The sequence below is a fragment of the Eptatretus burgeri genome, chromosome 3 (assembly GCF_056783735.1).
Source record: "Eptatretus burgeri isolate ZD-2024b chromosome 3, Ebu_testis_v1, whole genome shotgun sequence".
Lineage (NCBI taxonomy): Eukaryota > Metazoa > Chordata > Myxini > Myxiniformes > Myxinidae > Eptatretus > Eptatretus burgeri.
The window spans coordinates 140,791,897-140,808,088 of NC_140963.1; the positions used below are offsets into that span (position 1 = coordinate 140,791,897).

General features: G+C 45.3%; 1 long non-coding RNA gene across 9 annotated transcripts in view; it reads right to left on the reverse strand.

Moving 5' to 3' along the window:
• LOC147031152 (uncharacterized) overlaps positions 1–16,192 on the reverse strand; it is a 297,080-nt gene that overhangs the window by 55,956 nt on the left and 224,932 nt on the right. For 8 of the 9 annotated variants that reach the window (XR_015056687.1, XR_015056691.1, XR_015056688.1 and 5 more), the window contains one exon: positions 6,852–6,982. This is a non-coding gene — a long non-coding RNA (uncharacterized LOC147031152). Of the gene's footprint in view, positions 1–6,851; positions 6,983–15,237; positions 15,364–16,192 lie in introns of all 9 variants that reach the window. The other variant, XR_015056690.1, reaches the window with a different exon arrangement.

Sequence of the window (16,192 nt, forward strand, 5' to 3'; positions counted from 1 at the left end):
AAACTAAACAATTTTTTTTTTAATCAGTAAGTAATATCGAGTAAATCAAACAAAAGTGAAACAGAACGAGGTTACTTCTCAGACGATAAAGATGCCTGCTCAATGGTAAGAGCAGCGGTTGCATTGTGGCGCGATTGGCAAGAAAGGGAGCCAACTGAGACAGAATGAAGAAAAGAAGCAAAAATTAAGCCAACAAGGCCTGAAGAAGGATGGCGATGAGAAAAGTGCTTCAATCATTTTCTGTTATATTAGACGTGGCAGCAAAAGCGACGAAGAAAGAGGAGGAAGGAGTTTGCAAAAGCACGACAACCTATATAGGATGCAAACTTGCTGTTGAATGGAAGGCCTGAGATTTCACAGGTGGTAAAGCTTGAGCTGCTCGAAGCAGAGCGAGGAAGAGGTACGTCGTAAAAAGAAAGAAAAAAAAAAGAGCAGGTAGGAAAAAGAATTGTAGAAGGAGGTGCGGAAAAGGCAGAGAATAGGAAAAGAAAAGAAAAACCACAGGCAGTGGGTTCTGCAAGGTGAAGGATGTGGGGTTAGAGGAGAAAAGAGAGTGAGAGAGCGAGAGAGAGAGAGCGAGAGAGAGAGAGAGAGAGAGAGGGAGAGAAAGAGAGAGAGAGAGAGAGAGAGAGAGAGAGAGAGAGAGAGAGAGAGAGAGAGAGAGAGAATGGAACAGAGGGGAGGAGATCAAGAAGAGTGGGGTGGTTTGAGGGTAAAAAGCTGAGGCATAAGGCGGAGAAAGGGGAAATTGGAAAGTCAAGGGTGTGCTGTGAGTGAATCGGAGGGTGGGGGTGATGAGGGGGTGGAGAAGCAGAAGGGCAGCAACATGGCTGCCAAAAATGCATGGTGACTGGCATATGGGATTTATGGCCAAAAGCCTTTTGGAAGAAAATGTTGGAAAGGGTGATGAGTGAAAAAGCGATCTCCCAGATTCAAGCTCCACCCTGTGCCAAAACCTCTTTCATTATAATGTACCTTATTCTGCTGATGAAACACATTCGGGATGGATGCCTGGACGTCCATTTTCTTCATCTCTCTCTCTTCATCTCTCTCTCTTCATCTCTCTCTCTTCCTCTCTCTCTCTTCCTCTCTCTCTCTTCCTCTCTCTCTCTTCCTCTCTCTCTCTCTCTCTCTCTCTCTCTCTCTCTCTCTCTCTCTCTCTCTCTCTCTCTCTCTCTCTCTCTCTCTCTCTCTCTCTCTCTCTCTCTCTCTCTCTCTCTCGCTCTCCATGCCATCCAAAGCAACCCAAGTATGCTCCAAGCCTTCTGGTGACTCCATCCCACCCTTACCCAATCCAGCCACAGCCCATTTATACAAACCCTCCCTCACTGCTCCCCACACCCCAAAGTCCGACTGCTTTTGCCAATATCTCTATCTCTCTCTCTCTCTCTCTCTCTCTCTCTCTCTCTCTCTCTCTCTCTCTCTCTCTCTCTCTCTCTCTCTCTCTCTCTCTCTCTCTCTCTCTCTCTCTCTCTCTCTCTCTCTCTCTCTCTCTCTCTCTCTCTCTCTCTCTCTCTCTCTCTCTCTCTCTCTCTCTCTCTCTCTCTCTCTCTCTCTCTCTCTCTCTCTCTCTCTCTCTCTCTCTCTCTCTCTCTCTCTCTCTCTCTCTCTCTCTCTCTCTCTCTCTCTCTCTCTCTCTCTCTCTCTCTCTCTCTCTCTCTCTCTCTCTCTCTCTCTCTCTCTCTCTCTCTCTCTCTCTCTCTCGATCTCCAAGCACTATCTTATCATTTTACCAACAGCCATCTTTGATGAGCCACACAGCTTCACAAAACCACATCAACCCTCACTACTAACACGCTCAGACTTGCCTAAAACCAAGTTGCCCACAAAACGGTGGCTTCCAAGGTACTAGAAAATGCCTTTTTGGAAGTTGTCGGCAAATAAATGAAGGCTGGCAGCGGATATGTGACGGTTATCCAAAGATTTTGACTTGGCAACATTTGTGATTGCAAAGCCAAGGGAATGAGAATATAGAGCAAAGGTAATGTAAGAAATGTAATCCACCACATCTCGTAATTTTCTGTCAGCAATATTATAAAATACGATGAGGTTTGAACACAGGATTCATTCATGCTGAAACAAAGCGATAACTATTATTAAACGTCAGAGCGTCTTGAATAATCCTTAAACCGACTTGCCGGGTCAGAACCCCAGCCTGCTCTCTCTTTGCAGCCATATCAGTTCAATGTTACTTCGTCGATGATTTCTGATGCAATTTGAGGAAATTTCCCCCATTATGATGTCATTTGGGTATTTCCCCCCTGATTATGACAACATTTATGGTAAGTTGCCTTGAGGCAGTGTATGTTTGACTGCAGACACAACAGGAAGTAGACGCACTTTTATTAATTTTTTTTTGAGAATACATTCTCCAATTCGGGTTTTACATCTCACAAAGACGTGGCTAACAAGCAAGAACAAGCAAAAGCTCTCCTTATGAAGAAATACGAATGACCGCACTGTGGTCACAACCTGCAACATACGTGCACAACACAGTGGCACATGATACAATCTTTCCACAATTTATTTTATGTCGTTATTATTACGTAAGAAGTGAATGCAAGACCTGCGACGACATGTTTTATGTAAAACAAATAAATTGTACACAAAAGTTGATGGGGAAACTTTCAAAAGGAACACGTAACTTAAGCAGACGACTTTCACCAAGTGCTGGTACAGTTTTAGTGATGAACGAAGGACATTTTACTCAGTTGCGGAGGAGGTAATAAAAAACTCATGTGGATCACAGCATGACTAACAAAGCCGATGCAAATCAGATGATGTTTAACAAAATTACCACAGGAATGGCTTTCGGGAGGGGATGCGCGTACCGTGCGTGACGACGCGCTTGATTAAACCTTACAAACAATTTGAATCGAAATATGATTAGATTTTTTTGGGGTTCCTCATTGTGAGTAACACTCGATGCAAACAAAGTCGATGGAAATCTGACGCAACAAACCCAGGCAGTGTATATAATCAACTGAGGCCTACAGGCCTGATGTCTTCGGCCCACAAGAAAATCAAGATGGCTGCCATATTATTTTGTCTGGGTGCCATGGTGGGTGGAGTTAAGTGCCAAATGTGGGTGGGGTCTGGCAGCTGTCTGACCAATGGGTGCAAATTCAAAAAAAAAATCGACCACCAACAAGAACCACAACAACAACAGCAACAAAAATCATGCAGAGCCCTTGTCGACCTGTTACACGTCGTCATAATCAGTGAGTAATGAAGTGCAAGATGATAAATCATGAAAGCTCCCAAACATATTTTTTAAACATTATAACATCTTCTTCAAGGCTGTGGGGTAGCATCATTGGCTGAGGATGTGGTTGTGCCGCTGATGCAGTGCCCTCCATTGGTTGGGACAACAATTTGTAATCTGTTCTATGGTGCCGGCGAGAGCTAACCCACTCTTCACGAAGGACACCGTGGAATCTTTAACGTCCACCAACTAACGCCGGCAGATGGGACACCCAGTTTCATGCATATCCGAGGGACGGTACATACATTGATGAACTACGCTGCCTGTGAAACACCAGGATGGTAGTTCATTGGTGTATCAGAATTTGAACACAGGCTAGACAGCTGAGGCAAGTGTGCCGCCCTCTGGAGTCTCGGCCATCCTGCTGCCCCTGTATGTGTGGAAATGAATATATCTGTATGACTATATCTGAATATTCCCAAATGAATATATCTTTAGACAAAAGTCGGCCGGCCATTGGAGCCTCGCTTCTTCAGCGAGGAGAGGAGCAGAGCTTGAACTGTGGTGTCTATGATGCCACTTCCTCTGGAAGAGGGATGGAGCTTGGACTCCACATAGATATCTTCACTGTAACGAGTACACTGCGGCGTGAGTTACAAGGACGTTAGGAAAAAAATGGAGCCATCAACACAGCATATGGGATTTCAACCTGGGACGATTCGACAATCATGAACTATGTGCTCAGATGGGAATGCCAACCATTAGGTCAACTCCTTTACCAAAGCAACATTCTAAAATGTGACAAAAGAGTTTTGAGAGATCACCGGAATGTCAGATGGCAAACACCGGCACAGGTTGTTTCGCCTTTCATTGCATGAAATGCCACAGAGGAGCTGCTGCATCAGGTGTTCCATTGGTGCAGTCAATGCACAGCATCGTATAGCATGTATTGGTGTAATGAATAGGCATCTCAGGTCTTGAAATGTGGAAACAGGTTTTGCGTAGCAGTGATTTCAGGTTTGCTCAAGTCTGATGGAAGGTTTCTGAGTTGTGTTGCAACGCCATTTATAAGCTCGGAAACAATCGCTGAACCTGAAAGAAAGAGGGGTGCACTATACGAGGAATGATAGGAATGATATATCACTTTCATGCTATAAAATATTGGAAGTACATGTTGGAGTAACGATGTAAGATGACAGAGAAAAGGCTGTGATTATCACGCACAGTGAGGATTTACAAGGCAGCACACCAAGGCTGGTTAAACATGGCAAACAAAATTGCCATCCAGGACTTTTGGCAGATTGATGGATGTATAACTTCACTAATGAGTCAGTGGCAACTCAACGAGGATTGTGGCCTACCTAGTAACTGCTTCGGTAGTACCAACGCTCTGTACAGAGTATGGTCCCAATGGATGGATGGATACGTGGACACAATGTGAATGCACAATTGGTGTAGTGTTCACACTTCATGGTGACTTCATGAAGATCCTTTATTCTTCATTTCAACAAGTCACTTTGTACCATTAATGACGTCTTCAATTGATTTATACGATTGTTGCCTGAAACTGTGTACATTCATTTTCTACCCAGCCAATCATGAACATGATCATATGCATAATTATATGCACGCCTTGGCTTTACTGTTGTTCGTGTGGAGGTCAGCAAGGGTGCATGGTTCACGCAAGAGTCCACAGAGGAAGTGTTACATTGTCTGTGGGTCCATGGCACAGTAACATATTATCCTGCCAGCATTGTGCCATCGAAGCCCCACTTCTGCATGAGCACCCTGCAGTGGTTAATGAAAGTTCTCAAGCAGTTAAGATATTGCCAAATTGGCCATAAGTCTTGTGCACCAAGGGGGGTGGGGGGGGGGGTTCTTCGTCTGATTCGATGTCGACTCAGTGATGTCATTGTTGTAAGTAAGATTTCCAGTCAGTGATTCTGCTCTGCTTGATGGTAGTCAAGTGGATATATGGAGTGTAAAGATGTGTCTTGACTTGTCTCTTATGTGCAGGTTGGTGTCGGAACACTGGTTGGTGACTATCTGTGGATTGCTGGATTTTTTTTTTCCAGCTCTGCTTGCATCTGTCCTTGGTGTATCTCGAGGTTCAATTTGAGAGAGTAGAAACAGATCGTCCATCTTGGTTGGTTCAAGGCAGCAGATGGTGCAATGGCAGGCAATGTTGAGAGCCAGGTTCGGAATTTTTGCATGTGTAGGTTATTCCCATACTGGGGAAGCATACTCGACGACAGAGAACCACATTGCTCGGCAGTGGTGTTATCTTGTCCAGGTCAGTTTTTGTAGGACATTTTTTCTGGCCCCGACTTTGGCATTGGTCTTGTTTATGTGATCCTGACACAAAAATGTGTGGTCTAAAATAACTCCAAGGTAGGCTGTTTTAAAACAGTGGTTGAAGTTCTTGTTACACCATTCGACGTGTAACTCTGGTTTGGCTTCTCTGTTATTAGGATGAAAGGTATCAACCTTTGTCTCATCTGGGTTAACCCAAAGGTTAGTGAAGACTTAATACACGACTGTGAATGTTCTCCACACTGTCCTCCCATAGTCCACTGAGGACACACCTGATGTCGACATCTCTTTTGCTGCAGACGTCACCAAATGCAATGGACAACTCATCCTTTTGAGTATGTCACATCCTTCACAACTTCCTCCCTTGTCGAAAATGGATGTCGTGACACCCCACCGAATGCAAAATGTTTGCCCACTTGAGGGCCTACCTTGTGTAATTCTAATGGATCCTGCCCCAGACTTTGTTTCTCTTCTTAAGTAGAAACCACTCCAAACGATCACCATTGAGTGATGAATCACCAAATCTTAAGTACAAACTTATCCAAGGATCACAATGGGAAAATACCTGCTCCCGGGGTCTTCGGAGAAGTCTCAGGGCCCCCCAGACCGTTTCCACAGACATGATCTGGCCTGCTCCCGGGGTCCATGAAGTGTCCTGGGGATCCCAGGTGGGCTCCGCTGATGGTGTCTCACTTGCTCCCAGGAGTCACCAAAAAGGTTCTTCGTCCCTGGTCCCGAATCCCTATTCCCAGCTCCCCATGGGGAAAAGCAGACCACTTTGTGTAACATCTCAAGGCACCCTCCAGGCCAAAACCTCAAGGTACTCTTTGGGTTAAGAACCCAAATAAGAATCCTGTCATTGAAAAGGTAATCTGTCTGGGAGTGTGGTGACTCCACTCGTTCATTAAGTTGCTTAAGCCCATATTAATCCACACACTTGCTCTCATAACCTATCTGCCAACGAGATGTGGACTCAGCGGCATCAGTTCATCAATAACCTGAAACCCCTTTTCTGACTGCCAACTGATCTCAACACAACAGCAGCTTTGTGCAGCTCATCATTGGCAAGTCAAAAGTACCAATGGGCCAATATGTTTCTGATACCCCAGTTGAGGTGGATAACTTGATGTACCTCTGTGCTAACCGTAACAAGTCATATGAATGGCATCGCAACCTTGTGGCTTCTGTTGATGGAATATGGTGGAGTGTACACAAGTTTGTAGGAACTCAGTTGAGGACATAAGTCATAAGGATATAATATAACTCATGGAGCTGAGGATATAATATAACGAGTCAAGTTATCAGAGTGATAGAACTCAAATAAGGTACCCACCTTTCACAATGATGTCTTGGACCCTGCCCCGCCCCCTGCGACAGATCATGTCTCCGGTGACAAAGAAGGGGGTTCACATCGAGTCCCACTCCCTCCAGATGCACCAACGATATCTTGCGAGCTCGACACGTCTGTACCGCATGCAGGTTAGGGTCAACAGATACAAATCCATATGCCAGACATCCACCGCACTCTATGGGATTCACCTGGCCCCAAACTGACACAGCATCATCTAGAAATGTGTAATCTGCCTTCACCCACCATACCTGGAAGTCGCCTGTCTAAGCACCTCAAATATTATATTTACCAGTAATCAGCCCTGTAGGCTAATGTTGTGTGTATGTGGCAGAATAATCCCCACGGATGGAGGGCTAGCCACCCGATGACAGCCATTGTTGATTATTTTTCGACACTTAGTAACACATTTTCTTCAATCATGATTTTCATTCACCAGACAACGCCAAGCATCATCTTTCGACTTTCAGCTACTTTCTTTCGAGAAACTAGAAACTTTCTAGAAACTTTCAGCTTCTATTAGAAACAGCTACTTTCATGTGGTTACCTATTATGTGGAAACAATCTTCTTTGGTTTAGGTTTAAGATTTCACTTTCTTTAACAATATAACAGTACAGAATACCTATTTTAGGTGTGAAGATTTCAGTTTTGGACAGTTTGTGATAGTCATAATAGTTTATAGTATTTCTGTTGTTTGTGTCACAGTACGAGGACAGAGAAAGAGGAAAAAAGAATATCAACCACCCAGTGGGTTTTATGTGAACATCATTACCCACCAACAAGGAACAGGCAACTTCGGTGCCCATTGTTACCTCCACGATAAAAGGTGGACGGAGGTTATGTTTCACCACTTTTTGTTTGTCTCTTAATTGTCTGTCTGTCTATTTGTTTATCTGTCTGTTTGTGAGCATGATATCTCAAAAAGTTGTGGACCGATTTGAACGAAACTTGGTGGACTGGTAGAGTATGTGTGACAAGGAATAATTGATTCGATTTTGGTGAAGACCCAGATCTGGATATGAGAATTTTATAATTTTTCATGTGATTCATCACCGTTGAGAGATCGGGCCAAAAAACGGTACATCACATGATATTTCAAACAGTAGTGTATGAGTTATGACAAAAAATAGGTGGATGAGTTGGTTTGGTGACAAGAACAAGTGGGTTTGATTGTGGTTCAGGTCCAGATCCGGATACTGGAATTTCTTTTGTGATTCTTCAACAGTGAGTAACAGGGCTAAAAATGATATATAGCACAATTTCTCAAAATATTGTTACGGTCACGGGTCAAAGGGCGGAGGTGCTCCTTGTGAGCCAATGGCCATCCATATCTAGTGCCCAACTGTGTCTGCGGACGTCCTCCTGCAGTTGGGTTACTTCTTATTAGGAGGTTGGTGGCAGGATTTGCACTCCAGCCACCGTAAAACCCTTCATTCCGCAAAACGCAAAAACGCAAAAATATCTGAAAACCCACTCCGTGGGAATACCTCCTGTGCAGCTTCCCTTCGCAGGGCAGCTCACCGGATGATGGGATTGGGGCAAACCTTCGGGACCCCCAATCTTTGATGATAGGAGGGAAACTATGGGGTAACATCCCTGGGTCAGATTGCGGGAGAGTGTGTCGGAGTGGTGCTGAGGTGTCGTCCACCAGATGGCGGTCTCCTTGGGTTAACCTGAGGTGGTCCCTTCGGGTGGGTGCCTGGAATGTCCTATCCCTAAGAGAGGATGATCACCTGTCTCTGTTATCATCTGAGCTCAAGCGTTTGGACATCGGGATTGCAGCTCTCTCTAAGGTTCGGAGACCGGATTGCAGCGAGATAATGTTGGGTGGTTACACCTACTATTGGTCTGGTCGCTCTGATGGTTACCATACCCAAGGAGTTGCTGTAGCTGTGTCCAATAAGCTGACCCCAATGATAATTGAGGTAACACCGGTCAACGAGCGTATTATGAGATTAAGGATTCGTCACTCCTTTGGTGTCATTTCCCTGGTCTCTGTTTATGCTCCGACTGAGGCGAGTGATCTCACCGTGAAGGATGCATTCTACGCCACACTCGAGTCTGTGGTTGATCAGTGCCCCAGACGAGATACACTTCTAGTCTTGGGGGATTTCAATGCATCGACTGGAACTGATAGGGATGGTTATGAGGTGTGTGTTGGTCCCCATGGGTCAGGAACTATGAACCAGAATAGCACTAAGTTCCTTGACTTTGCAAGAAGTCATGGACTGAGGGTGGCTGGTTCATGGTTTCAGCGCCCACAAGCTCATTGCTGGACTTGGTATTCCAACGCTGGCGGTGTGGTAAAGGAGATTGACCATGTCCTCATTGTCGGTCATTGGAGGATGATCCAGAACTGCAGGGTCTACCAGAGTGTTCAGTTCCTCAATACTGACCACAGGCTTGTTGTAGCAACTCTAAAGCTGCACCTTAAATCCTGGAGAATGGTACCATCCCAGCCTAGGCTGGATGTTGGCAAGCTCAGGGATGAGAGAGTCGCTGAGGAGTTTGCGAATAGGCTGAGTGGACACTTGGGGATCTGGGTGCTTTGGGGAGTCCTGAAGAGTTGTGGAGCGCCTTCAAGACCACCGTCCTTGATGTTGCGGGTGGATGTCTTGGAGCTCACCGCAGGGCAAAGAAGAACTTTGTCTCTCAAGGGACACTGGATACCATTGACCAGAGTCGCAGGGCCAGGCTGAATAGCAGAGCTGAGCTGTTCAGGGAGCTGAGGCGTAAAACTGTACGTGCACTGAGGGTGGACAAGGAGGCCTATGTGCAAGGAATCTGTGAGGGGGTAGAGCATCACCTGTGGACAGGTGATTCTTTTCCCGCTTTCAGGGGAATTCGCGCATTGCGTTCATCCAAGCCCATCCCTCGGAGCACTGCAGTAAGAGTAGAGAGTGGTAGGCTCTTGACAGAGGAGTCTGAAGTGAAGGCCCGCTGGGACGGTTACTTTGAGCGGTTGTACCAGGCTGATCCCCCAGCTGTCGAGTTGGACGTCAAGGGTGTTACAGTCCCTCTTGCTGACCCTCAAATCAACTGTGGTCCACCTTTGCTTGTGGAAACAAGTCGGGCAAAGCTCCAGGGATCTGTGGCATCCATGCTGAACTTCTCAAGGCTGGTGGAAATGCTGCACTCGTGTCATTGCATGGAGTTTTGTGCTCTGCCTGGAACACAGGCATCATCCCAACTGACTGGAAGAGGGGCCTTGTTGTCCCTCTCTGGAAAGGGAAGGGTGATCGCCAAGACTGCAACAACTACCGAGGGGTGACGCTGCTCTCAGTGCCGGGCAAGGTCTTTGCTCGGATAATTCTTGATAGGGTTCGTCACCATCTGCTTGAGCACCAGCGTCCAGAGCAGTCAGGCTTTATACCAAAGAGGTCAACGATTGACCGTATCCTTGCCCTTCGTGTCCTCACCAAACGCAGACGAGAGTTTCGGCAGGGGCTGCTGGCAGCCTATGGTGATCTCTGTAAAGTGTTTGATTCAGTGAATTCGGGATTCGATTCGGGATGTCCTCTGGAGGATTCTTGGTCTTCGTGGGGTGCCACCAAAACTGATCGATCTGATGTCTGAACTCTACTCTGGTACTGACAGTGCTGTGAAGTGTGGTGGTACCATCTCTGACTTATTTCCAGTTGTTACTGGAGTTCGTCAGGGATGTGTACTTGCCCCCACCCTTTTCAGCACTTGTATGGACTGGATTTTAGGGAGGATGTCGGAGAGATCAAGTTGCGGTGCATCGTTTGGGAATGTCAAGATCTCGGACCTTGATTTTGCAGATGATGCAGTCATCTTTGCGGAGACTTTAGACATCCTCTTGGGGGCCCTCGAGGTGCTGAATGAGGAGTCGGAGCCGCTGGGATTACGGGTTTCTTGGGTCAAAACTAAGATCCAGGCTTTCGGTGACATCTTGGATGCTGCTGTCCTGTCTGTGTCTGTTTGTGATGAGGATGTTGAGGTCATGGAGAGATTCACTTACCTTGGCAGTGATATTCATGTCTCTGCTGGCTGCGAGTCAGAGGTCAATAGACGTCTGGGTCGGGCCTGGGAAATCATGGATTCACTGGATCATGGGGTGTGGCCCTGCCGGTACCTGTGCGGGAGGACGAAATTCCGAGTCTTCAGGTCCTTGGTGCATCCAGTCTTGCTCTATGGGTGCGAGACTTGGACTCTGACCAAGGATCTGAGACGGAGACTTAATTCCTTTGGTACCAGGTCTCTTCGGAGAATCCTTGGCTATCGCTGGTCGGATTTTGTGTCCAACGAGCGGTTGCTGAGAGACACTCGGATGAGATTTGTTACCTGCATAGTCCGTGAGCGCCAGTTACGGCTGTATGGACATGTGGCTCGTTTTCCTGACGCTGATCCTGCTCACCAAATTCTCTCAGCGAGGGAGTCTCATGAGTGGAGGAGGCCAGTGGGCCGACCACGTGCCTCATGGTTGCAGCAGGTTGACCATCATCTCAAGGAGATGGGGATGGGCCTGGAATCTGCCTGGGGGATGGCCAGACGGAGGCCCCTGGAATACTGGCAGAAAGTGGACGCAGCGACGCGCTGAGTGTATTATGAGGTAGTTAATCCTCGTTTCTCCTCGGAAAAGCTGGACCTGGGGCCACTGCTCATGATTAACTTCACGGTGCGGTGGTTTGCTTTACAACCACGAACGCCAATCAGTTAACCACGACTTCTAGTGTCCACGGTCTAATTTGCCGTTTAATTTGAGGTCACGTGGCTTCCTGAATGGGGGATATGCCCTCGGCGATGCACCAATGTTATTTTGATTAGATGTTAAGTCGGGTGGCCGAGCGTTTACCGCTGGTGCACACTAACTATGACAGATTAATTAGTTTGGAAATTATTATCTCCCAGCCTCTCAAGGTTTGAAAAATGCTGGATCAATGGAAGGAAAGGACAAGCACGGACAGGTTGAAACGTCAACAAGGAATTTATTAATAATAAAAAAATTAATAAACGGAATAAATTTGTATTTCCTTGAGGTGAAAATAGGTAAATTCAGATCAATCAAAATAATCTCAAGCAAAAATAATTAAACAGACATTGATAGAAAAACAAAAAGCAGATGATTATCACTATGCCTTACTTAACGATTAAACATGAGACAAGGGTACCCGGCAGATCATTCAGGGGGGAAAGAAATCTGGGCTCGGCTTACCAAGGTAGAAGTCGTCTTGTATCAAATAAAATGTCCTAAAATGTGTGAGGGTGCCTTGGTCCATTGCCAGCGCCCTGCCTCACCGTGCACCCACTCGCAAACAGGCTCGAACGCCAATCGATGTCACGTCGTCACCCCCAGGAACCAGGGACGCCAAGAATCAGGTACGAGCAGAACCAGCAGGAACGGTCCAACCGTCACGAGCAACAACTCACCAACTGTCAGGAATTGGCACCAACTGTCAGTCAGGAATTGTCACCAACTGACTGGAAAGCGGTCCTCCCGTCCTTTTTATAGGCGACCAGTGTGGGCAAAGGCTCAAGCAGACTTCAGCCAAATCCACCTTGCCTATTGGCGCATTGCTGCACGTGACCAACTGTCAATCTCGCAATCATCCCTTCCTCGTTCAGCCCGACACGAACAAGAGCCAGCCAGCATTCATCGAGCTGCCAAACGGGGCATCAAACGTCATTGGAAAAATGTGGACGTCAACGTCGGTGAAAGAGGTGGGTGTCGAACGTCGATGGAAAAAGGTGGGTGAGGTAAATGATCCACAGCCGTATTTGACCGTCAGAATAACTGCTCAGGAAAAGCCCGCGGTGTGTTTAATCAAATGTCCTGTAAGTCCAAGGTGTAAGTAAATCGTCCACCTCCAAGCCAATGTGTCCTGATGAGAAGGGGGGTAGACGAGCCTCCGTTGGGCTAACGGCTATCTCGCGTGCATGAATACGTCTGTCGTAAAGAGAAAAAGGCCATCCGCTAAGAAAGGGAATCTATTCTATACCCTTCTCAACGCATCAAAGTGAGAATCCCACCAGACAAGGAGATGAGTCCATCCTGGACATAGCTTCACCCATCATGGAAAAGCATTTCTGGAAATAACTGTCTGAGGACCGAAATGTTTGAATGCATCAGTCAGATCCGATTCTGAAATCCATAACAATATTATGCACAGATTCGGCCGAAACCTGGTGGACAGGTTGATTGTGTGACAAGGCTGAAATGATTCGATTTTGGTGAAGATCCAGATCCGGACACGAGATTTAAAAAATATATTTATTTTTAAGGTGATTTTTCACCATTGAGAGATGGGACCAAAGACGATATACTCTATGGCTCGATATTTCAAAACTTGATGGATGGGTTGGTTCGGTGACAATCGATTAGATTTTCATTCAGGTCCGGATCCAGATCCGGCCTTTTAGTGGGATACAAAAGGTGAACTGTTCAGCCTGGCGGAGGCATATGCATGCGCTCTATCGAGTGCTGTTCTCGTTCAACATTTTGTTTACGAGATTCCAAGCTGAATAAAGTTGTATTTTTAGTTCCAAGACTCAGAAGCATTCAGTCATAGCTGTGTGTGCATGCAATTTGTGTTTTTTCAATTGGCATTGTGCAACAAAAAGAGTGACACTGCTACTCTTATGCCTTGGCTTCATGGATATAACAGGTGAGGCAAGAAGGGCACTCGGTAGAGTGCATACCTCCGCCACGTAATGCCCGATCCCCGAGAAAATATTGGGCCAAACCATCTTTGAAATATCGTGCTCCGATATCGTTTTTGGCACTATCTCTCAATGGTGAAGAATCACTTTAAAAATTAAACAATACTCGTATCCAGAACCGGATCTTCAACAAAATCGAATCAATTCGTCGTGGACACACACCCAACGCGTCCACCAAGTTTCGTCCAAATCCGTCAACAACTTTTTGAGATATCCTGCACACAAACAAAGAAAAAAAAAAACAACCAGACAAACAAACAGACAGTGGTGAAAACAACCTCCTTCCACCTTCGGTGGCAAAGGTAACAAAGAAGCTTGGACAGAGAAAGCTCACTTCACCCATCAATGCCTGTACGATACAGCGTGGTGTTATTTATTTATTCGAGAAGCCTAAACAATTCCCATACACTAAAGACGATATCAGTTAGGAACCTAATATTTTGTGTGAATGTAGCCTAATGTTACAGAAAGACGTGACATGATCCACACATTTGATGACCTTCAACGAAATTCTGAAAGTGTCCACAACCACGTTGCAGGTACATCCTTTGCAGCATGCTCCCCGACACAGACAGCAGCATTTCTTGGGGAATATTGCTGATCGTGTCACCGATTATTGATATTGATTAAATCTTCTGCAAGGTGCCCGAGAAACTCACGGATTATGTTGATGTAACGTTCTGAGTTTACCGTTTCTGAGAAGAAAATTGGGCCAATAATTATGTGCCGACTTGCAGCACACCCAACAACAAATTCGACAAAATGCAATGGCCTTTCATGCATTACATAAAGTTGTTCACTTCGTCATAAAACGAGTGTTTTGTGAATTTGCATGTCCAGAAAGATGAAACCATGCTTCGTCTGTCAAAAAAAAAAAACTTATAACATCCAAAACATTATCTTGTTATCTTACCATCCTGTGGAGCCACGCCCAGTAGGCCACACGTTTCTCTTTATCTGGCTCCAGTAACTGATGCACGGCATGAATTTTGTCAGGACAAGGTTTGAGTGTCTTGACCGCCTTCCTTGCACTGCAATATGAACAGTGAGCTTATTGTGCTAAGCATCTCAGAGATGTCTTCAGGCTTGCTTCCATTCTTTCCTGCACTTCATCCACTTTCTCTGGTGTAACAACACTTGGCTGGCGCATGGGCTTTTTCACTTTTACGCAGCCTGTTTCTCTGGACTGCTTCAGCAGTTTCCATAATCACCGATTACAAAGGTTTCGTACAACCACCAAAGCGACTTTTAAATGCAATTTTACATTCCTTAAAGGATGCATTCTTGATGTAACGTTTGACGAGTGACGCGGCCTCCTACAGTGAGCGTCATGACGTGACTGAGTGAAAACAGTTAAACGTCACTGCTGGGTCACTTGATAAATCACGTGATACCTGATAACTCTCAGGGTCATGCCACATCTTTCTGGAACATTAGGCTACATTTACACAAAACATTAGGTTCCTAACAGATATAATTCTAGTGTATGGGAATTTTTTATGGTTGTCATAAAATAAAATAAAATAAAATAAAATCATCCTGTACTTCCATACCAAGCATTATTTCTTTTAAACACAAGTTTTGATAAAAAAAAAAATTCACAAATAATTCATGATATTATTCCATTCAATCTACTGGGAGATTATCTGGCCATGGAGACAGCACAAAGGCCTACTTTGGAGAATGTACCGTGGATCATTTATGGTCCACGTGACCTGAAGATGTCTCCAGCGACGAGGAAAGGTGTTCTCTTGAATTAAACACTTCCTGCTGGTCCTACGCCAGTCGGGCAGTTTTGATCAAATAAATAAAACTCTGTAAAAAAGATGGAAGCATGTTCCCAACTGAGCCACCGGTGCTCCCAATCGATTGTTATATCCTCTCCAATGACAATAACAAGTACCCAGGAGATTCCCTTCTCCTTCGATTTCCTACCTTCCATTTAAACACAGTGCTATCTATGTTATCATGCTGTGATTTCAGTTTATGAGATGACAATGTGTGTAAACAAGGTAATGAAGGAGGGAATACTTCATCATTAAAGATCACCTGCATGTATATACCAGGTGCATGTACAGTCTTTTCAAGGAAGGTTTCTTGTGAAATTGGAAGATTTTTTTCATGTATCATGGTTGGTTGCGTTATTCTGTCTGTTTGTCGCCTGCAGGTCACAATTTTAAATCGATCTTCACGAAACTTCACCACATAGTAGAGTATGCCAGAAGCAAGAAGCCCATTGTTTTTGAGGTCAAAAGGTCAACATATTTGTCGAATTTCTAAAATCCTCAATTTTCATCCATTTGACTTGAAATTTGAAGAGGATTTGGGAATTTTGTCATTGAATTCAACCACGAATGATTTTTTGAGGGTAAATTTGTTTTGTGTATTTCTCAAGCATCGTGCAATGGATGACGTCTTTCTTGTTTTTTTTTATTGACACCATAGGGGAGGGTCGAGCACAAAATACAAGAGGGGCCCTCTGGATGAAAAAAACAACAGAGAAAGAAGATGGGACAATGTATTAATTAAACGAGACTTCGATGATTGATTCGTGAATTGAATTGTTTCAAGTTGATAGAAGTTGGAAACACACTGCAGGGGATGATGGTCCAAAGAGAGGCGATGCAGGGGGAATCTTCAATTG